General features: G+C 48.1%; 1 protein-coding gene across 1 annotated transcript in view; it reads right to left on the bottom strand.

Moving 5' to 3' along the window:
• Positions 1 to 22,994, bottom strand: part of LOC146861795 (uncharacterized) — a 1,106,394-nt gene that overhangs the window by 690,178 nt on the left and 393,222 nt on the right. The window lies entirely within an intron of this gene.

Genomic DNA, 22,994 nt, shown 5'->3' with positions numbered 1-22,994 from the left:
CATGTCTAAGCACACCTCTAGGGTGTTGCAGCTGAGGATTGTTACGGCCATCTTGAATGTATGGTAGAAATCAGGTTCTGACTAGTTTTAGTGACATACACCCACAGGATGTAGTCACTACAGGGGCGGATTAGCCACAGCACTAGATACCCATTGGCTATTAGTTCTTGGACCCGCTAACACCCACTAAATCCAGGATTTTTAGGGGCACCCATTGCAGCAGCAAAACCTTAGATTCGACCGGATACCAGAAAAAGACCTGATTCCACGACAAGGCAGAACTCCATAAAGAAGAGGCACTAAGCTCAGCACCTGTGGTAGCCACTCTGCACCTGCTGGATTCCAACTCGACAAGGCCAGATACTGCTTTCAGAAGGAAGGTCAACCCGTCTACAAACTCCAGACTTCACAATAACTCTCCTGGGCTGGAGGAACAAATACCCTGCTATCGACAGGCACAAACTTCTAAATCCATGACCTTGAAGTACTGTCCAGAGAGCAGTCGAGCATGGCCGCTAAAAGTCACTGGGCAGGTGCCTTCGGGGAAATGTAGTCCAGACCCTCAGGAATGTTCAACTTTCTACAGTGTTCCCCTGGTCTTCTGGAAGACTCTTTCCTCAACTGTAGTGCTTTCAGGTATCAACCTTGTTGGTGGTCAGTCCAGCTACAACCTGCTCGAAGAGAAGGGATCCCCTTGCTCACACTCTCTTGGCATGACTGCCAGTACCACTTGCCACGAACCCTGTTCAGCTCCACGGATAGCCAGAAAAACCACTGCACCCAAGCCAGGTAGACCTAATCTGCCTGGAGACTCCTGGTCCAAGGCCAGCTCCTAAATTGATCAATTGCATATATGTGCTTTTCCCATTGACCGCAACGTCAAATGTGTTACACTGCAAAGTACTTATTTATTTAATGCTTAAAAATTGATAATACTTGGGGCGTGGCCAACAACATGGCCGGGTAGCTGCGTTCTGCGTGAGCTCCACTGGCCCCGAACTTAATCCTGCAGGTATCCTGTTTCTCTTCGCCACCAAAACACCGTATCATAAATCGGAAGGCACAGGTAAGCTGTGGAGCGCCTGGTGAGGTGTTTTGAGGCAATTCTCGACTGGAATCGAGACCTTTTCGGCACGACACTCGGCGCTCAGTCTTCCAAGATAAGATAGTGGATGATGCGGAGTAGCCGAGGCTGAAAGCCGGCGCTAAGGTGCTCTCCCCAGGCTGGCAGTGGTGAGCTGTGAAGAGCGAGGGCTGAGGCATCTCTGATCGGCGTCGCGACGCACCCTGATGTGCCACTGCGACAGCAAAATCAGTGGTCTGTGGCTGCCCAGAGGAATCCCAACACTGGCGCGGCAGCGCCGAATCTGACGGCAGGGGAGTTGGGAGTGACGGGGGCTCCCCCCCTTGCTGGTGAAGGAGTGACTCTTGCGGCTGGAGCGGCTGCCGTTGGAGCCTGCACCCAAGGGCTACAGACTGATAGACTCAGCGAAGGAGTGACCAGCTCTGTGTATCTCCCAGCCTTGCATGAGCGTGGCCCCAGCGTGGTGGATTGGGCGGGTGGCATGAGTGAGGCCCTGCGTGCCTCGACTCCCCCTGGTCGGCTGGTATCAGATCTTGCCCTGCATAGCTGAGCTGGAGGTGCGCTCCGGTGGTGGACCTCCCTTTTAGTACAACAATTCCTAGGAGTGCTCCAGCTCCCACGTCTCCACCTGTGCGTGCAGCCATACCTGGGCTCTCCCTGATGGGATGCGAGAGAGCTGGTGAGCCATGACCTATGGGCACAGAGTGTCCGTTAGCAAAGCATCGGAGGCAAATATACACCCTGTCTGGCATCTAATACCCTGGGGCATGCAACAGTCTCCTGCACTGAGATGAAGGACACTGCACAAGAGAGGATTTCGAGGAAGGACAGGAGAAGGGGCTGAGACCCACCTGAGCCCTGTGGAGGCTGCACCGGTGCGGGGAGATGACCCAAGATTGGCCCTGCGGGGAATCTGAAGGGCTGAAGCGTGTACACAACTCTTCTGTCCCGACTTGTGGGAGCACTATCAGCTCGCTAGCCTGCACTATAGAGGAATTGCCAGTGGAAGGGTGAGCTGCAGATTGTTTCTCTGCTGGCCAGACTGACGAGAGTGATAAGAGCACACTGTCAAGACTTTTTGTGGCCTGGCTGACGTAGACATTGTGGTCCGTGGGCCCAGTAGCGACAGGGGGTGAGAAGAGTGGAGGCACACCACCAGGAGCAGTGAAAGGCACTGACTTTGAGAGAGATACACGGCTGCGGCCTGCCAACCGCTGGGCTAAGATGGCGAAAGATTAAGAGCCCAAGACATCCAAACAGGGGAAGTTAGATCGATTCACTAAGGTAGTGTCTGCACCCGCAGGGGCGGCGGGAGGCTCGGCCCCCAGCTTGGACACAGACGTGATACTACAGGCAATCCATGTGTCTCAAGAAAGCCTGGAAGGTAAGGTGGCGGAGGTGCGGACTGAGGTTTCCTTTCTGCGCCAAGACCTGCGAAAGGTTTCTGAAAGAGTTACCGAGGTAGAACAGCGTGTATCGGAACTGGAAGACACCTCTCGAACCACATGTAAAGAAGTAGCGGGACTTATGGCAACAGTAAAGGAGGTGGTATGGAGAGTTGATAACGCCGAAAACAGGGCCCGCAGGAATAACCTGCATTTAATAGGTGTCCTGGAAAATGCGGAATGCTCTGACCCGGGACCCTTCCTACTGACATTTCTCAAGGATGCCCTTCCGAAGACACAATTTTCATCATGCTTTGTCATAGAAAGAGCACGTAGGATGCCTGGTGTCCGACCACCGCTGGGAGCTCCCCCCAGACTGCTGATAGCCCGGTTCTTGAATTTTCAGGACAGGGATCTTATACTCAGAGAGTTACAAAAGAAGGGAGAGATCAAATATGAAAACACTAGAGTTTTGGTGTTCCCGGACTACTCATGTGATGTACAAAAATTGCGACGCACCTTTGATCCCGTGAAAGTGAAACTTCGTGCTCTCGGGATCCAGTATATGCTATTGTTCCCAGCCAAACAAAGTTAGCTTTCAGGGTACTACGCAGTGTTTTCAGACATGGTCCTGGGTTGAAGAGTGTCCTAGACTGCAGCAGGGGTCGCCATCCACTGCAGCCTTGCCCGTTGACAGGCAACCGAGCTCCAGTTGGGAACGTCCTAAGGCAAGGTGGCAGAGACGAGTAGTAAATCACCAGACTTCCATCAGGCCTATGCCGGCGAGGTCCCTAAGGCTTAGGGAGCGGAAAACCACAGTATCGGACACAGACGATGACACGGCCCCGGAATGTGCATCTCGTACGTCGCAGAGATCGAATGGCAATGGAGACTCTGATCAGTCAGAGAGACAAGAGTCCATTGATGCGGATAGTGAACACCCTCTTTTGGAAAGCATTCAACGGATGGAAGCTTCAGGGCCGAACCTTCCGGGTGAGGATTCTCAATCACTGCAGCCACACAGCAATGGCGAAGAGGAATGACAATTTGGGGCCAGACGCCTACCTAGAGACGCTGTAAGATTTCCCAGGCTTAGCGAACTTTTGAGACCTTTTGCCACGAGGAAAGTATACAGTGGGTGTTGTTATTGTACTGCAATCTAGTTCAGTGAATAGGGAAAAGGGGGTGGGTTACAGTCTACAGAGTTACAGACCTCTGGGTGGTTTACCCGCACCAGTGTTATCACGTTGACAAAATTGGGGGTGGTGGGGGTGCCTGCAGAGTGTGGGGAGGGGGGACACAATGGACATGGTTAAATGTTCTGTATTATTTTTTTGGGGGAAAAGGGGAGGGTAGTTTTGTTCGATTAATGTGCATAAATACTGACCCAGACAAAAAGGCACTGTCTGGGTGGTGTTCAGGGACTAGGGTGGGTGGGGGAAGTTTTAGATTTTGTTCAATCATTGTGCATGACTACAGATACTGAGCAGGAATGGCACTGTCGGGGGCGTTGTTCAGGGACCGAGGTGGGCAGACAACGTAATACACCTTCTTAAACCATGGCCGGGGGAGAATGCACAGTAATGACTTGGAACGTCAATGGGCCCGGGAACAAAATCAAACGTGGTTTGGTATCTAATTACCTGAAAAGACTCAAACCAGATATCATATTACTACAGGAAATGCAACTTATGGGTCCACAATGTTCGTTTCTGGGTAGGGGGAAATACACCACACTGGCTCATGCAGGTTTCACTCGAGGCTCGAGGGGCGTGGCAATTCTCATTCGAAAATCGCCCCCCTTCTGGGTCACTTGACGATGGGAAGACCCAGAGGGCACATACGTAGCAGTCCAGTGCACCTGGTACCATGCACCGTGGTTAATAATTAGTGGCTATGCTCCCCCACGTCTCCAGCAATGTACGCTGGATAAACTAGCGGACCTCCTCTTACAGTCTGGCCCTGCCACACATATCACAGGGGGTGACTTCAATGATGTGAGTGATCCCTCCCTGGACCGTACACTAAAGCGACCAGGGCCACATGAGGCTACTGCACTGGCAAGATTCCAGTCAACCCTTGGGTAACTGACCTCTGGAGGCGTCACCATCCATTCACACGTTCCCACCTCTTACGTTTCCGGAGCCCATAGGGTGTTTTCAAGGCTGGACTACCTTTTGCCCCAGCTGAAGAGATTGAACAGGTAGAAGAGTTGGAATACTTGGCCAGGGTACATCAGACCACTCACCGCTCTATGTAAGGGTGGGGAGGAGAAGGGGAGGGCAGGGCACCTCATGGAGACTGAATGCATGGGCCCTGAAGGATGAAACGGTTGCCAAAGAAATTAGGGTGGATACAGAACTCTACTTCCAAGAAAATGAACGTTCGGTGCAATCGGCCATCATTCTATGGCAGCTTTTAAAGCGGTAATACGCGATAGAGCCCAAAATATCATTGCCGATAAAAAGCGGCAGGAACTTGAAGAGCTTCTGGCGTTGGAACGCAGGCTGGTAGACCTCGAAAATAGGGGGGCCTCCACATTGAGTGCACACACCCTCCACCAGATCGAGATTATTAAACGGGAGTACCAAGCGTTGGTTACCAAGGAGACACGGGCACACCAACTCGCAGTTCACCATCGCCTGTATGAGACTGGGGATAGGGAAGGTAAATTGCTGGCATGGTTGGGCAGGAAGGAATAAGAGTTGAGGTGGGTTATGTCCATTAGGGAGCTAGGCCAGATCTACACCAAGGCCCAGGACATAGCCAGGGCTTTTGCCCGACACTACTCAACACTTTATGCAGCCCAGACACAAGTTAGTGAGGCACAAATAACCCAGTACCTTGAAGGTATTGAAATCCCTCGCCTCTCCCCAGAGGAGAGAGAGGGGCTTAATGTAGACATTACATTGGAAGAGGTAACAGTGGCCATTGGTCGACTGAAAGCGGGGAAAACCCCAGGCCCTAATGGACTTCGGGGGGATTTTTTTTAAACATAGTGCCCTTCTGGCACCGCATCTACTTAAGATGTTTAACCCCTTGTGTGCGCTCGACGGCTCCCGGCTGTCGTGCATTACGGTGGGCGTGTGCGCACGATGGCCGGGAGCCGTCATGATCGCGAACGCCGTTTATTTGTCCCGCACGGCGGGAGAAATAAACCCGCACGCAAGGGGTTAAAGCTTCCAAAGATAATGGGATACTCCCTGCGGATCTCAGAATGGCAACAGAGGTGGTGATACCCAAGGCAGGGAAACCCTCGGACGACTGTGGGTCTTATCGTCCCATTTTGCTATTAAATATAGAAACCAAAATCCTGGCGACTATACTTGTGAAACGCCTTTTAACCATCATTACCTCTTTAATTCACAAACATCAATCTGGCTTTATGCCACAATGAGCCACACGCTACAACCTAAGAAGGGTAGCCAACTGGTTGGATGCTGTCCAAGAATGGGAGATACCCATTTGCTCCTTTCTCTTGACGCTGAGAAGGCTTTTAACACCATCCACTGGCCTTTCATGAGACACGCTCTGGAGAATTTTGCATTTGGCCCGGGTTTCAGGGAATGAGTGGCGCTGTTATACTGAGCCCGAGGCTCAGGTTCGGGTTAACCGAACTCTATCGGAAACCTGGCCGTTTCAAAGCGGGACCAGACAGGGATGTCCCCATTCCCCCCTACTTTTTGTTCTCATTCTGGAACCCTTGGCTTGTGTCATTAGAGCTGGGTAGGTTTGTAGATGAATTCCGATTGCTAGATGAAGAACGCATATCTTTATATGCAGACAATATTTTAATATATGTGATGAACCCAAAAGAGACGCTTCCTCAAATCCTACCATTTTTTTAGACCTACTGGCGTCATGCGGGATATAAAATCAATTGGAGTAAGTCTACCCTATACCCAGTCGGGCTAGTGGAACCCCAGACATACCCTAGTTGTTTGCATTGGTCGACAGAAGGGTTTACCTATTTTGGCCTCTACATCACTACAGATGTGGCAGCAAGCCAAGCACGTAATATTAGGCGGGTCCTCTTAAACTTTCAGGAAGATGTTAAGCGGTGGAGAAGACTTCCCTTAACTATTATGGGAAGGGCCGCTATGTGCAAAATGATTACACTTCCTCAGCTGCTCTATGTGCTGCAAAACACTTACCGTAAAATTCCAGACACAATGTTCAAACACATAGATAGCAAATTGCGCTTGCTCATCTGAGACGGGTCCCATCCACGGGTGGCACTTCAAACTCTACAGAGAAATCCACATAATGGGGGTGTGACCCTCCCAGACATTAGGGCATATTATAGAGCGTCCCACCTCATTGTTATCAATTAATGGATTCATGCACCGGGGGATCACTCGACATATTGGCTGGAAAGGTTACAGTTTAGAGAACGTACACATCTTCACTATATCTATGGGGGCAAGGGAAGCAGACAATTGCTACAGGTGACCCAGTGGACATTAGAGGCATGGAAAAGCTCCGAACGGCAAATGCAGTGGGATCGGAGGTGTACTAGGGAGACCCCGCTGTGGGAAGGGAATAGGTTACCCGAGATTAGGAAGCGGAGAGGCTTTAAGAAATGTGACCTGATCGGCATTTCTAAAATAGGGGACATCCTGGAAAAGGGTGTGTTGGCTTCTTTTAGCACCCTCCAAGCCAGGTATCAGCTGCATGACACTCAGGCATATGCGTACCTCCGTCTGAAGCATGCATGGATTGTGGAAGGGTTGGATGGGGAGACATTGCCAGGACACGCCCTGTTAGAGGGTCGACTCTTGCAGGAAGAGATCCCGGCTAAAGCCATTTCGTTTACCTATAAGATGTTACTCAACAATATGCCTGACAAACTAGGTCCACTCTGAACTAAATGGGAGAGGACCACAGGAGTATTGGAAGATATAGACTGGGAGGCCGCTCTCATGCATCCGCGGGAAGTGGCAATTAAACTTGGGTTACGTCTCATGCAATACAAAATCATGCACCAAACCTACTTTGATAGAGCACGATTTCATAAAATAGGGAGGGCAGAAAGTCCAGTATGTCTTAGGTGTCATGTAGCATACGGTACATTCATACATACCCTTTGGGAATGCACAGAGAACCAGGCATACTGGGGAAAGATTGTGGGAGAGCTCAATAGCATACTTGAAGTCCAAATAGAATTGGAGCCAAGGTTTCTTCTCCTAGGAATCCCGACAGACGTGGATATCCCAAGACTTAAACTTGTATTAGCCAATTTGGGGTTGGTGGTGGCCAAATGGGATATAGCGAAATATTGGTGGGCTCAACAAATACATACACTAAATGAATGGAGGGCGAATCTTGATCTGTATATGGTGGCGGAACAGGTGACGTATAAGGCTAGGGTCTGCCCTCGGAAATTTTGGAAGATATGGGAACCATGGATAAAATACTACAATTTAGAGGTGGGAGGGGAAATGGAGGGAGGGGGATTGTTAACAGGAAGACTGGGGGAGGAGCCTTGAATGATGTAATGTATGCCCCTGCTGTTGGTAATCACGAGTATTGTAGTTATGGACTGTTCTTCATGTACGCCCGGTTCGCTCAAGCTCACTGATGGATCCACCTACAATGGACAGTAAAATTGAACAATTGCCTTATGAGACAAGTGTGGAAGGTCAATTGTGTATTCATGCCTTGTTTAACGTATTATTTTATTTTCAAAACAAAATAAAAATATTTTATAAAAAAAATAAATTTGATAAGTCCTGTATGTATAGATTTCTTTTTGGTGTCTAAAAATATATAAAAATCAGAGTCATTTTGATAAATTGGTGTTGGATTTATCTAGAGTTGTGTCAATTACATATTGTCCATGTTTGTGATGTGAAATGCTTAACACATGTTCCCCTAAAGTAGTCTGTCTGCTCTTTGCTACTCTAACTGGACTAAAGAGCACGCAGGGTCCATCTTTGTGTATTATGCTAGTATTACATGGTGAGGCAACCCTGCCATACCACACTCACTTTGCAACATTGGTGTTTGAGCAGTGGGATTCCTGAACCTGTATTTCGCTTCACCACTTAGACATATGTGTATTTTTTGTGCATGAGAAATCCTCAATAGGCTTTAGTTACATAAAGTGTGAAAATCGAGTTTTAATCTAAATTGCCAGGGCCCTGCGTTACATCCCTACTGCAATAATAATTAAAGAGGAAAATGTTTAAAAGTGTTTTGGAAAGTAGGCAAAGGCATTTTAAAAGATTTAAAATTTATAATAAGGTGCCCACTTTCTAAATAATGTAAACACAATGCAGAGTGCACCAGAGCTCGAGATGCTCACCCTCCCAATTCTCAGGATCCAGGATCTTAGAGTTCTGTGCAGAATTATGAGCATTGGCTACAAAGCCACTGCCAGAAAGGAGGGTCTCATAAAGGTGCTCCAAGAATATGAGGATGAGCCAGATCAACCAGAGAAACTCTCATCAGGTGAGCATGGTACAGAGGTGGATGTCCTGGCTTAAAAAGTAGGTGAAGAAAATGAGAGCCAAGATCTCATGAGCTTCCCACGATCCCCCTCACCAGCAGGTAGTGGCAAAGGTCACTCTAGTGTTAGACCTGTAAGTAGGGGGGTAGGAGACCATTGAAGACAACCTTGCCCAAATCTGCCTGCAGGAGAGAAAGCTTGAACTTGAGGAGAGGAGACTAGACCTAGAAAAGAGAAGGGTTAATCTGGGCCTAGAGCCCAAGAATGGTGGAAACAAAGTTAATAGGGTCAGGGAGGAACCTTGTGACCCTATAATTTCAAAGGCTATAGTTCCCAGTTACAAAGATGGAGATAACACATTTAAAAGGGTTTGCAGCTTTTGAGAGAGCCTGCACCATGAGAAGAGTAGGTCATCAACACCAGGCCTTACTACTGTGGGAATTAATACCAGTTAGGGAAAGAGATAAGGCTTCTGACCCTAGATGAAGAGGTAGAGGAGTCATATCATCATATGAAAGGCACCCTCAAAGAAGGGTTTGGACTCACTACAGAGGAGTGCAGGATCAGATTTAGGGAAACCCATAAAGAATAAAGCCAAACTTGAGTAGATTTTTTTGACTCCTCAGTTAAGGCACTAGAATGCTGGATTAAAGGTAACAATGTGGATACATATGGAGGGCTATATATTCTATTGATTAAAAATCACTTTCTAACAAATTGATCCAAAGAAGAATTATGACAGCATCTGGTAGATTATGAGTTATCTACTCCTAGAGAGCTGGGAGAGATTGCAAATAAATGTTTCATATCCAGCGCAACCCAGAACAAGACCCTAGGTGGAGGTGACTCATAGAAGGGTGCTCTAACTTTACAGCAGAGGGAGGGAGGTGAGCACTGACAAGGATAAAAAGACAGAGTCCTCTACGAGCCCCCAAAAACTTCCATAGAGGGTGGGCCCAAAGACCTTTACCAGTCCAAAGGAAAAGGGTATCAGGGTAAACACTGGGATTTGAAGAAGGCTGGTACGTGCCTTGACTGTAATCAGCAAGAGCAGAAGAAGGGTATGAATATGGCAGCCGGTGTTTGGACTGCTGCAGAGGCCTTGGCACTCACAATTCTGCCCGGCTCACTGTTACCAGCCTGGGTTCCCTCGCTCAGTTGCCCTGACTCACCAGCTCCCCGGCTCCATACACAGACTTACCTGCACCTCCGAGTGAGGATTTCTTCTTATCCCTCTGCCTCTGGTCTTCGGAGGGTCTCGCTCAGCAGCCAGCAGCCCTGGGGACAGGCTTGGGCTGAGTCGGTGCTCTGATTGGCTCTGCTGAGGGATCTGGCACCAGAGTGTGGCGGCGTGACGTTGGCCCTTTTTAAACACATCTCACCCTGAATATCATTAAGGTGGGGGGGAATCGGCTTTGGGGAGTTCAAGCATTCTAGTCTGCGCCCTCCCCAGGCGTTAAGTAGGAGTAGCTCTGTCTCTTGATTGCAGAGCAACATTGTTACAAGTGTGAACTCCCAGTTACAGTATCTCTGCTATAGAACAGCCCCCATCCTGGGTCAACAGTCTTAGCTGGACGGCGCTTAAACAGACGGTGGGTGGCAAGGATTGAGGTCATACAGAAAAGGAAGCCCGGGAAAATAAGGTAGGGAGGTGGCAGATGTGCTATAAGGATCTTGGGCGGATGCCCATCAAGGGTTCAAAGAAACTTTGCCAACTAGGGGCTGATGCCTCCCACAAGCCGGAGAAAAGATGCGTAATACCGGTCAAGGAGGGCAACGGCTCCTTGAATACCCGGATGAATCAGTGCTGGCCTCTGATCTCAGTGGGAGTAAGTCATTTGCTTGGACTTTCCAGCTACTTCATTCCAACAGGGAGTCATGCATGACGACATTCTATGGGATGCAGCTCAACAAGTGGAGGGTCTCATGTTGGCAGCATTTGAGCAATGTGTAATCGTTCCCGCTCCCTCATCTGAGGCAGAAGATGAACTACAATGGGATTCTGAGGGTAAGCAGCTCACTCCAATGAATTGCTCTCCCCTGTATGCGCCCCCTGTCTATGCCATCTTCATTCATTGATTTGATTTGGAGGTGGGGACATCCATCTGCTGTTGCCCGTCCCTGGCTGTTCCGCCACAAGATTCCCAGACCTTGGGGGCTATCTATATTCTCCTCTTACAACACAGAAAGGACTATTGGAAGGACGCTTTAGCTCTAAAAGCGGTACATCTTAAAACCCAAGTGGTTCTCTGGAACCTTTCTAAAAATGTTGATATTGTTCAGTCATGAATTGGAGTAGTCGAAGCTTTCCAGTCAGCTCTTCAGAAGGCAGTCAAAACGAATACCTTAGAGATTACCCAATAGGAAAGTCATATCACCAATTTATCTTGAAGGTTGGAGGACTTGGAAAATCATTCCCGGAGAAAGAACTTGTGGGTACTAGGGATCCCGAGGGGGCTGTAGGGGATAACCCCAATGGCTTCATTGTTTGTCTGTTTCAAGAAGCCTTCCCTGCATTGAATGACTGGGATATGGATTGTATGATCCAATGAGCACACCGATTCTCTTTTCGACTTTCCATGAAGCCCTCTAGCTATCCTCGGGCCATATTACGCTACATCGGCAATTTCATCCTCTGGCAAGAGATCTTCAGGGCGGCCACTCCAAAGCAGGATCAAATTCTTTATCCAATAAGATTTCTGCCACCTGTCGTTAGGCACTGGCCACTCCGGGAGCACATTCCAGTATTACAGAAGCTAGGGACCTTTGTCTCACTTATGGAGCCTGCAACTCTTTGGATGGCCGGACCTTCTATTGTTAAGATTGTGGCAAAGGCCCAGGAACTGCTAACTAAGTTGCAACCAGGGGGCTGAGGACATGTCTTGTTGTGCCTTTTTTCCCCCTTTCTCTTTCTCTTTTTTCCCCTTCTTTTTTCTCTCTCTTTTTCATGATCCTTCCGTGTCCGTGGGGAGTGGTAGGGGGAGGAGGAGAAGGGGTAGAAGAGGGGTGAGGAGTAAAAGTCTTAGGATGAAGAAGGGAGAATGCTTGCCCTCTTTGTGCAGGGAAATGTTGCAGTTAAGGATAAGCTCTAGGGCAGTCAAGGTAGAGCAGTTGACTGAGTATCAATCGATTGGCTCTTACATTTTTCTTTCTCTGTTGGCTCTCTTTTTTTCTCTATAATCTTTCTCCAAGTGGCTTTTTTAGGCGGGTGGGGTAGCTGGGCCTCGGTGGATCATGTATGGAACCCCAGCTTGAGATAAACCCTCGACGTAGGGGTATGGGTGCTCGGTATAGGGGGTGTACTGTAGGGGTGGTTGGGTGGCTCACCAATATGGAAGTTCAGGGGGTTTGGGTTTGGGGTGGGGAAGGGGAACAATTTTTCTTACTGAGTATCTGGGGCAATATAATTGGCAAGGTAGCTTAAAGCTTTAAAAAATATTCTCAGAATGTTAACATATATCTTTCTTTACCAAGTGTAAGGGGGAGGAGGAGCACGTGGATCTTATGGCATAATGATAATGGGTAATATGGGTGGCGGTTCTGTTCAGCAGCTACATTTCCTTTCATGGCACATTTATGGGGTTAAATCAGAACCAAAACAGCAACTGATACAGGAGGAACTCAATATGTTCTGGCCGCAAACTTCTGTCTACAGGAGACTCATTTGTCTCCAACTGAAGGCATAGTATTGAAAGAACTGGGTTATCAGATACTATTCCTTTCTGACTACTCCTCTGCTCAGAGGGGAGTTACACTTTTAGTTTAGGACAGCAGGTGAGTGGTACTGCACAAAAGACGGACGCAGTGGGATGGTGGCTGATAGCTACTAAGCAAAAACCAAAGGAAATGATGGACGGAGTGTTGAGCATTGCAAGCACTCACCCCCAGTCAACTGATCTGAGTTTAATCCATCACCGTTCTTTAGCCCACTCTGCCACCCCAGTTCAGACATGGCCATATGCAAATCAGTGTGCCCCATGGGAACAGTCCAGCCTGAACTGCCAAGCCATGTCTTCCCTGGACCGGAAACAAGCTTCCTAGGACCGGTTTCAGGCATTTCAGCCGTCTTCAGCCAGGCTTGCTTGAATCCAGTGGCAAAGTGAGCAAGGGACTCACGTCTGAGCATACTCTGCCAACTTTTGGCGAACAAAGCAAAAACCAAAGGAAATGATGGACGGAGTGTTGAGCATTGCAAGCACTCACCCCCAGTCAACTGATCTGGGTTTAATCCATCACCGTTCTTTAGCCCACTCTGCCACCCCAGTTCAGACATGGCCATATGCAAATCAGTCTGACCCTGTGCCCCATGGCCCCATAGCTACTATCCATAATGATGGTCAACAGTTTACTATTTGTGTGCTATAAGGCCCAAATAAAGATCATCCAAAGGCCTTTGAGTTTCTCCTATCTGAACTCCATTTCTGGACCTCGCCTTACATCATCTGCGGGGATTTTAATGTGACTCTATGACCTAAAAAATATATGGCATCTCAATATGTATCCTCTGATCGGCCTTCTGGTGATCCTGCTTGACAGGGAAAGTATCAGGTCTAAGGAGCAGTTCACAAGCTACTTTTCTCATAGGCGTTGGTAGATCTCTGGTGGTAAAGCACCCTCGGGATCCGGGGTTCACATTTTAACCTGTGCCTCACAAAGCTTCGTCCAGGTTGTATATATTTTGAGTGAGCAGTACTTAGGTTTTTTCCTCAAGTATTTTACTTAATGCTCGGATCCTTTCAAATCACAATTCTCTATCATTATATATGTCTTTAGAGGGGGGCCGATATTAGTCCCTCGTAGGTAAACTTTGAACTCAAGTTTCTGTTTGGAAGATGGATATGTTAGTTCATTTAAGTGAATTCCTTGAATTCAATATTGGACCAGCTCTACTCCAGGTGGTTTGGGATGCTCTTGAAGCCTCATGTCAAGAGAAGACTCTCCTATTTGCCTCCCGTCATCAGAAGACAGAAATGACGGAGGAAATAACCACCTGATGTGCTCTTAAGAGCTTTAGAAACTGACCTGGGCTACTGCTTAATGGTTGATGATGGGCCACGGGCTGACAGGCTCTGGGAGCAGGCTACTATTCATAGAGCCTCTCTCTGGAAACAAATTTAGGATTCAGCGGTTAAAAACAGGATGGCTCAATAGATTACCTATGTTGAGAATAGTGAGGAAATTATTATTTAGGTAAGCGATAGAGCCAGCTCTAATGGTATTTGGCAGATCATGGATGAGACTGGGTCCCTAGTCTCATACCCTCCAGGAATTTGCGAAGTTTTTTTAAGGTTCTATCAGGTCATGTACAATGAGTACTGCTTATCCTTCTCCGAGGATATATCTCGATTTAATCAGCTGTATCTTGAGTGTATGGCAACTCGTACCCAGCAATAAATGTTGGATCTACCCATTACTCTTGGGGAGTTCAATTAGGCAATTAGCTCTCTAGCCAGAGGGAAAGCATCTGGTACTGACCAGATGCCATTAGAATCTTATGTAGCTTTCTAGCAGCAGGTAGCACCAGTTGTGAAGGACTTGTTTAGTACTATTGTTTTGCTGGATAGGGTTTCTGACTGGTGGAGGGAGACAAACATTTTTATCTTCCCTAAGAAGGGAAGAGACCCTACACTTTGTGGTTCTTACAGCCCTATCTCTTGTTAAGCAATACTGATTCAAAGATTTACACACGCATCTTCTCTAATTGGCTGTCAGTATCATTGCGGATTTGGTTGATCCAAACCAGCATGGGTTTCTCTCAAAAAGAGACACAGTACCTCATGTCAATACTGTTATCATGACTCTGGAGGTAGCCTCATTCGGGGATGGGTCAATCAATATGATATGTTTGGACACAGCGAAGGCCTTTGACAAGGTCTTCTGGCCCTTCCTCTGGGAGGTCATGAAGAAAATAGGCTTTGGAACAGTTTTTATCTTAAGAGACAGACTTCTCTACTGAGGTTTTAATGTTAGGTTATGTAGTGGGGAGAACAATCAGATCTCATTTCTATTCTCCATGGGACCAGGCAGGGGTGTCCCCTCTCCCCTCAGTGATTCACTCCTTACATCAAACCATTTATTCAGTCCCTCAAACGAACATCTGAGACACAACCCCTTAGACTTCATCATTTTGATGTGAAGATTTTAGCCTACACAGACAACACTGCTGTTTTGACCCCCTCCCCGGTTAGTGGTCTTCATGCTCTGGGTGGGGTGGACCAGTCATTTGGAGAAGTTGCCCACTACAAGTTGAACCAGGAGAAGTCTCAGGTCTTATCGGATGTGGCTCCTCTAGGATATGACAGGAGATGGGTACAGTCTTTGGTATATCTTTGGACGCCGTTCATGTCTTTGCGTCTTGTCCAGCATTAAATCTTTTAGGAATTTGTCTTTGGCAAATTAGGGGTTATCTCGAAGGTGAAGATCATTGCTGACCCAAAGTTGATCATGCTGGGACATTCACCACATATTCCAGTCCATCTATTGGGACTATATTTTTTTGCGATTAAGTTAGATAGACTGGTGCTGGCAAGATTTTGGCTTTCCAGCAGGGCCCCTCATCCCTGGATTTGGTGGCAGGAATTCTTAAATATAATTTAACTGGAAATGGTGTTAATTGAGAATGATATCCTTTGAGGAACGATTCGGCTAGATCTTGGATCCAGTTCGTGGGCGGTTGGCAGATCTTGCTGCTCCACAGGACCTGTCTGCCCAGTCCATATTGTTTTAGTGTTTCCACGCTGTTCTCCTCCACCCATTTATTTATTATTTATGATTTAGCTTTCTTTCTCTCGTCTTGCCAATTTTACCAAATATGTAAGTTTGGACTTGGAGTTTTTTGTCTCTACTTGGATTGCTCCTTTTTCCTTCTCCCCCCTCCCTTTTAATGTGGTTTTTTTCTAGTACCTTGCTTGTATTCTTGTATTTGATTCATGTTATAAAAAAAGAAAAAAATATTTGTGCCGTTTAATTTTTCTTCAAGGTTTCTTTTTTCTTTTTTTAAAGGTATCATAATTTTCAAAAAATTCTCAAACTTACCCTCAAATTTGCAGATCTTCAAATCTAGTTTTGCATTCCTTAATCCACAAAAAATAAGGACACTTTTACTTTTGAGAGCAGTGTCAGTCCCTCTGAGACCACCACAGCTACCCTAGGGTCAGAGTACACTCATCCATCCCTCTTATCCCCCTTTGTCACTTTAAGGACCCACACGTCAGTGTTTAGCATTCTGTAATGTCAACTGTAACAAAATTGTTCAGTTGCTGCCAGATTGATAGATTCTTCAAATCGTCCGAAATCCCACATTGAACTAAGAGAAAATAATTTACCTCTACCAATAGGATTTGTTTAGTTTTCAAATTGCTTATCATTGGAGGATTTATGGGACTGAATCTGTGAAGGCTTTACAATTTAGGGTCCGATTACGCGGTGGAAAGCCTCCTACAGCTGGTTGGAGGCTTTCCACCCGACATCGTAGGTTTTCAGTCCGACCACAGTATTAGGATGACGGCGGTTGAAGTAAAATCTGCAGGGGGATTTCGATGTGCTTCTGATAGACTTAAGGAGTTCATCAGAGCATCAGAATCCACCATAATCCCCTAATGTCGGCAGAGCCACGGTCAGCTCCGCCGGCCATATTATGATGGCACTCTCCAACAGCCTTTCCTTGTTGGCCTTTCAGACATGGAAAGGCTGTTGGAAAGTGTCTTTGGATGCCCCTAGCAGGGCCCCCTTCCCCCTGGCCTTCTGCTATGGGGCCTGGTGCCCCCCTAAACACCCCTGCACTGTGTGGAAGGCACCGCATGGTGCCTTCCACTCAGTGCAGGGATGTTTGAAAACATCCATTCCCCAATGGCAGCTTGTGCTGCGGGCCTTTACCTCCCGTTGCACAAACTGCCATTGGGGAATGGATGTTTTTGACCCAAATCCGGCGGTCTGAACCACCAACATATGGTCGTCAGTTCCAGACCGCAACAGCGTCAGGAAGACGCAAGTCCACCCAACAGTGTAATTAGACCCTTAATGGTTAAGATACAAAAATGTATTTTTCCTATTAACCCTTTAAAGTGCACCCGCACCTCATTGTAATACAAATGTCTCAATAACTAGTGAACCAGTTTACTCCAAACCAAGCAAATGCACAATTCTAAGTAATGTTCAAGTTGCATGCCTAGCTTGGTCTAATTCTGTTCAGTATATTTTGCTGTAGAAGAGAGCAAACTTTCCTTTGAGGGTTACATGGGATTTTTTTTTTAAGACAAGGCCATATAGTCTCATCACCCTCCTCAGCTGAATCGTCAGGAAACTTGAAATGCCAAAGGTTTGTGATTTACATTATTTGAAGAGAACGTTTCTTGCAAATTCGTAAAGTTATAAGCAAACAAAAGGCAGCTAAAGCTTAACCATAGCTACACCCTGGCTGCCTTCACTATGTATTTAGTGGGGAATCACATTAGCAATGCTGGTAAGAATGGCAGGGCAGAGCCATGGGAGGGAGCTGTAAAAAATATGAGAAGACACTAGAAATTCAATATGGGACTACAGAAAAGGAATGATTTCATAAATGGCAGCAAAATTTGGACATTGGACAAATGGTGGGGACAATGATAGAGCTGGGAGAGAGTGGAGATATGGGAGAGCATTAAGACAGAGATAGCAAAAGAAATAGCGGCAGGAGAAAGAAAGAGAGGGAAACAAGACGCATGAGGTTCGCGAATATAGATTGGAGACAGAGACAGATTAGAGACACACATGAGCCAGTACATTGGGAAATAACAGGAAGTGTGGACACTCCGGGACATTAATGTAGTGTGGTCAATTTCCTATTAGGAAAAAGAAAGAAAAAAAGTCCCCCAGTGGTGGACAATCCAAAGGTATTGTTAGTGTTGGGATGGGAGTAGAAGTGAGGTCTGGAGAGGCCAGAGGTCACACTGAGGCAAACTTTTTTTCCAAGGGAGGGGTGGACATTGAAGCCTTGGCAGTTTTACATCAATCCTAGAGAAGTATAGACAAAGGCCAAGAATCAATGAGACTGGTGGGGCGTGGCCTGCAACATGGCTGCATAGCTGCATTTGTCGTGAGCTCTGCTGGCCCCATACTTAATCCTGCACATATCCTGTTCCTCCTTGCTCCCTCTTACCTGCATTGATGGTCGGAGGACGTGCTTGGGCTGCCTGTGTCCAGTGGAGGGTCCGGAGGTGGTTCGCGGGCCGAAGCTGAGACCTTTTTTGGCGCGCGTTCTCCTAAGATGGTGGCCAGGGTGGACTAGTCGCGGCTAGAGGCCGGAGCTGTGGAGCCTCCATCTGCCAGGCCGAAGCCTGGAATTTAACTGGTGCCCACTTTGGTGACGAGAGAAGCCGCTGTGATCCGCCCGGGCCTGACCGGGCCCTCTGCTGTAGTGACACACGCGAGGCCCATGATTGCCTGGCTCGATTTGGTGACTGGCCCCACCAACGGGGACAGAGGCTGTTCCTGAGGATATGGGAGGCTCCCCCCACCATCGGCTGGCTGAGGTTTGCGACCGAAGCGCCCGCTGAGCAGACCTGCGGGGGCCGCCTACTGTGAAGAAGCCTGCAAAGGGAGACAAATAACTTTCTGTGCCTCCTGTTTCCCTATGGCGCTGTGCGATGGTGCAGGGCTACATTTCAGAGACACGCACTGCCCCGGCCGAGGTGGGAAACACTGTTACTGGACGCTGCCCTGCCTATCTGCTGCAGAGGTAAAGCTTATGGCTGGCAGCTGCAGTAAGGACCTAGTGAGTGCTAGGCGATGAGAAGAGGGCCCCTGTTGGGTGAGACGCCTTGATTCTTGTGTCTTTTGATTCCCCCCAAAATGGCATGACGGTCATCGCGTATTGCTCTGCTCCTTCGCTGTGGTGCGGTCGTTACTCTGTGGATTTCTTCACTGGCGTGGCGATTATATCATTGTAGACGCTCAGCTCCCTGCTTCTTCTGCTGCAATGAAGAGATGAATGAAAGGGATTCATCCACGGACTTACCTTGCCAGTGACCGGTGTGAATAATCACTTGAGTTTGAGTCCTTGTAATGCGGTAAACGGACAGGGTGCCCTATGCCGTGTACACCTGGACGTCCCCCTAGTGGACTGTGATAAAGGGCTGAATATTCCTGGATCAGGGGCGCGATTTGGAAGTGGGCCTGTCGTGTGGTGGTGGTGTTTCCAGGGATGCTCTGGTTGCCCCTGCTCAGACAGCGCACATTGCGAAGGGAACGGAGCGGATTTTGGTTTGACTTCACAGGCTGCCTAAGCAACTGAAATACAGGTATGCCTCCATCCTGATTTAAGGGGGCGCTATTGGCCTGCTAACCTACACTTTGCAGATACGTCATCGGAGAACGGAGTGGTGGACAGTTCCTTTGCCGCCGGACTGGTGGGGGTGCCGGGTGACCCTTTGGAGTTTCCCTGTGGTCTGCCTGGAGCACTGGTCGTGGTGCGGCAAGCCTGGTGGGGGTGCAAGGAGAACATTGTTGGACTTCCCCCCCCCCGAGGTAGTGGTGGGTGCCTAATTCTCGTGAGATACACATCGTCAGCCGCCTGTCACTAGCTCAGCCAAGATGGCAAAGGATAAGGAGCCCAAACCTACTAAACAAGGGAGACTAGATCGATTTGCAAAGGTCCGGTCGGCGCCTGCATTGGCGGAGGGAGGTGTACCCTTTCGACCAGACACAGATGCTATACTACAGGCAATCCGGGCGTCACGAGAAAACCTGGAAGGCAAGTTGGCGCAGGTGCATACGCAGGTCCCTTTTTTTTGCCAGGACCTGCGTAAAATCTCTGAAAGGGTGACGGAGGTTGAACAGCGTGTTTCGGAGCTTGAGGACACCTCGTGGACCACAAGTAAAGAAGTAGCCGGTCTTATGGCAACGGTGAAGAATATGGCCTGGAGAGTTGATGGTGCCGAAAACAGAGCCCGAGGTAATAATCTGCGTTTTATAGGCTTTCCAGAGAATGCGGAGCGCTCTGATCCGGGACACTTTCTATTGACCTTTCTCAAGGATGCCCTTCCAGAGACACAATTTTCATCATGTTTTGTTATAGAAAGGGCACACAGGATGCCTGGGGTTCGACCGCCGCTGGGGACTCCCCCTCGACCATTGATTGCTTGATTCTTGAATTTTCAGGACAGAGACTTAATACTCGAGGAACTGCGGAAGAAAGTTGAAATCAAATATGAGAACTCAAAAGTGATGGTGTTCCCTGATTATTCTCGAGATGTTTAAAAACAGCGATGCACCTTTGATTCTGTAAAAGTGAAACTGCGTGCTCTGGGGATCCAGTACATGTTGCTGTTTCCTGCCAAACTTAAAGTTATTTTTCAGAACACCACGTATTTCTTCCAGACCCCAGAGGATGCTGGGTCCTGGATTGAGGAACGGTCTCGCTTGCGGCGTGGGTCGCCTTCCACTGCTCCCCTGCCTGCAGATCAGTTGCCGGGTCCCAGCTGGGAACAACCTAAGGAAAAGTGACTGAGACGTGTGCCCAGACGTCGGGCTTCCGTCAAAGCTACACCGGTGAGATCCCGGAGGCTCAGAGACCAGAAAACTACCATATCAGACTCGGACGATGATACGGAACTGGAATGTATCTCAAAAACCTCGCAGAGATGGAGTGGTGATGTAGATTCTGATCAGTCGTGATGCCGGAGTCCATGGTGGTGGACGGTGCACATCCGCTCCTGGAGCAAATTCAGCATTTGGAGGCTTCGAGCTCAACTCCTCCGGATGAGAACTCTCAGCTACAGCAGCCTTTAAACAACAGCGAGGAGGAAGGATGACTTGGTTTCCAGACGCCCTCCTAGAGACACTGTGTGATTCCTGGGATTTGATAGATATTCGGAACTTTTGCCACGAGAAAGGGAAGTATACGTTTTTTTTGTTTGGAGTTAAGTGAGTGAGGGAAGGGGGGTGGGCTACAGACCTCTGAGTGGTTTACCTACACCAGTGTTGTCACTTTGACGAAATTGGGAGTGGGGGGGGGGTGCCTGCAGAGCGTGGGGTGGGCGATACAATGTATATGATTCAATGTTCTGTTTTTTGTTTCTTGAGTGCAGGTGGGGTAGTTTTGTTTGGATGGTTTTTTTCAGCCAATATGGATGAATACTGACACAACGGCACTGTCTATATGATGGATGGGGTCCTGGGGAGACACAAGGAATTTTATCCTTACCTTTGCAATGGCTTTGGGCGGCTACACTGTGATGACGTGGAATGTAAATGGGCTAGGGAACAAAATCAAAAGAGGCCTAGTTTCTAGCTATCTTAAAAGGCTTAAACCAGATATTATATTGCTACAGGAAACACATTTGATGGGTCCACACTTCTCCTTCTTAAGTAGGGGACAATACACTACCCTGGCACATGCAGGATTCACTCTAGGTTCAAGGGGAGCGGCAATCCTTATTAAAAAATATCTCCCCCCTTCCGAGTCATCAGACGATGGGACAACCCAGATGGTACATATGTAGCAGTCCAGGGCACCTGGAATCACACACCTTGATTTATATGTAGTATTTATGCACCCCCACGCCTCCAGCAGCGTACGCTAGATAAATTGACAGACCTCTTACAATCTTGCCCGCTACACATATGTTTGGGGGTGACTTCAATGATGTGATTAATCCTTCCTTGGATCGTACGATGAGATGATGAGACTAGGACAATATGAATCGACTCCATTGGCGAGGTTTCAGGATAAGGAGCGACCAGGGTCCACATATGAAAATGAAGGGATAGAGGAGATTAGGTCAGGGATAAGGTACTCTGGGTGGCGGGGGGGGACACAAAATTGTCTCTTGTTGCCCTCACACACCCCGAAGGATGTCATGCTTCATCATCGGGCGTTTGCTCCTCGTCGGGCCGGCGGTGCAATGCCCTACGGGTCCCCCGAAGGGTCTCTTTGGCGGAGATCTTTTAGAGAGCTGCAGATGGGTGCATGCGGGTATGTGGGAGGGGAGTCCCAGAGTGGTCGGTGCAAAAAAGTGTGTGTGAGGTGAGTTAAAAATACCTAAGGAATACCGAACAAATGGTGATTTAATAAAGAGGTACCCTTGGTATATTAAAAAGCCCGTAGGTTAGTCGTTATCTGTAGAGACGTAATGTGTCTGGATAACTTTAAAAGATGGTCAACATGTTTCACGCCTTGGTTGGTCAGAGTGATCCTTGGCATTTCTTCAGGACCAGGGGTGATGGTGAAATGTAAAAAGTGCACAGACTAAATACAGCGGGTAGGGTAGTATTAGCCCTTTAGCTGATCAGGGGTTGGAAAAGTATATATCTCCTAAACAAGTTATGTGTAAGTAAAGGAGTAGGTTATGCCCCCTTTGAAACTGACCTAAAATCAAGAGAAAAAATAAAGAGAAAAAATGCGGAGAGAAAACATGGGTTAAAACCGTGCAAGCTTTTACAATTGCAAATACGGAGCATCATTGTCTCTGTATCTTGCACCAGTTACCGAAAGAACAGACAGTCCGCATACTATGGAGGCAGAGGAAGACTGAATAATGGTAAATCAGGTTCGCGTGCACAGCACACCGCGTCGGCTGTATGTGGGTGTGCGGAGGGAGGTGGGGGCTCTAAGACCCAAGCCGGGAAGGCTCGGTAACAGAGGCCAACCAAGCCCGCTCGAGGTCACCCCATCGTAGACTCAACACAGGGCTGTTGTCACGCTCGCAAAAGCGCAAGGCTGCAAGTATCAGAAGGAACAATTCACACAGACAGAGGGGCCTACCGGATCAGTAGGGAATGCGTGCTTACCTAGCAAAGGAGTGAAAGTTTCTCCATAAGTCTAATGGCGTTGGATGCCCACACCTTCTAGGGCTGTAGGCGACAAGTACCGGGTTCCAACACAGCAGAGCCCGAGTAGGGGAGAGAGCAAGTTAAATGTGCGGCATTAGTCATTATATCAACAAAACAGCACTCGCAATGTCGAGACTTACTGCGGATGGAGAGGCGGGTGGTGAACCTGAAGAGTACTCACGGGTTGCTCAGGTGACGGCACTGGAAACCTGCCCGGTCCAGACGGCTGGTAGCAGGAGGGATACAAACTCACTGTATTTAAGGG

This window comes from Triturus cristatus, chromosome 2_2, assembly GCF_964204655.1.
Source record: "Triturus cristatus chromosome 2_2, aTriCri1.1, whole genome shotgun sequence".
Taxonomy (NCBI): Eukaryota; Metazoa; Chordata; class Amphibia; order Caudata; family Salamandridae; genus Triturus; species Triturus cristatus.
Note: the sequence above shows the minus strand (reverse complement) of the source record. Positions and strands in the feature narration are given on the sequence as shown.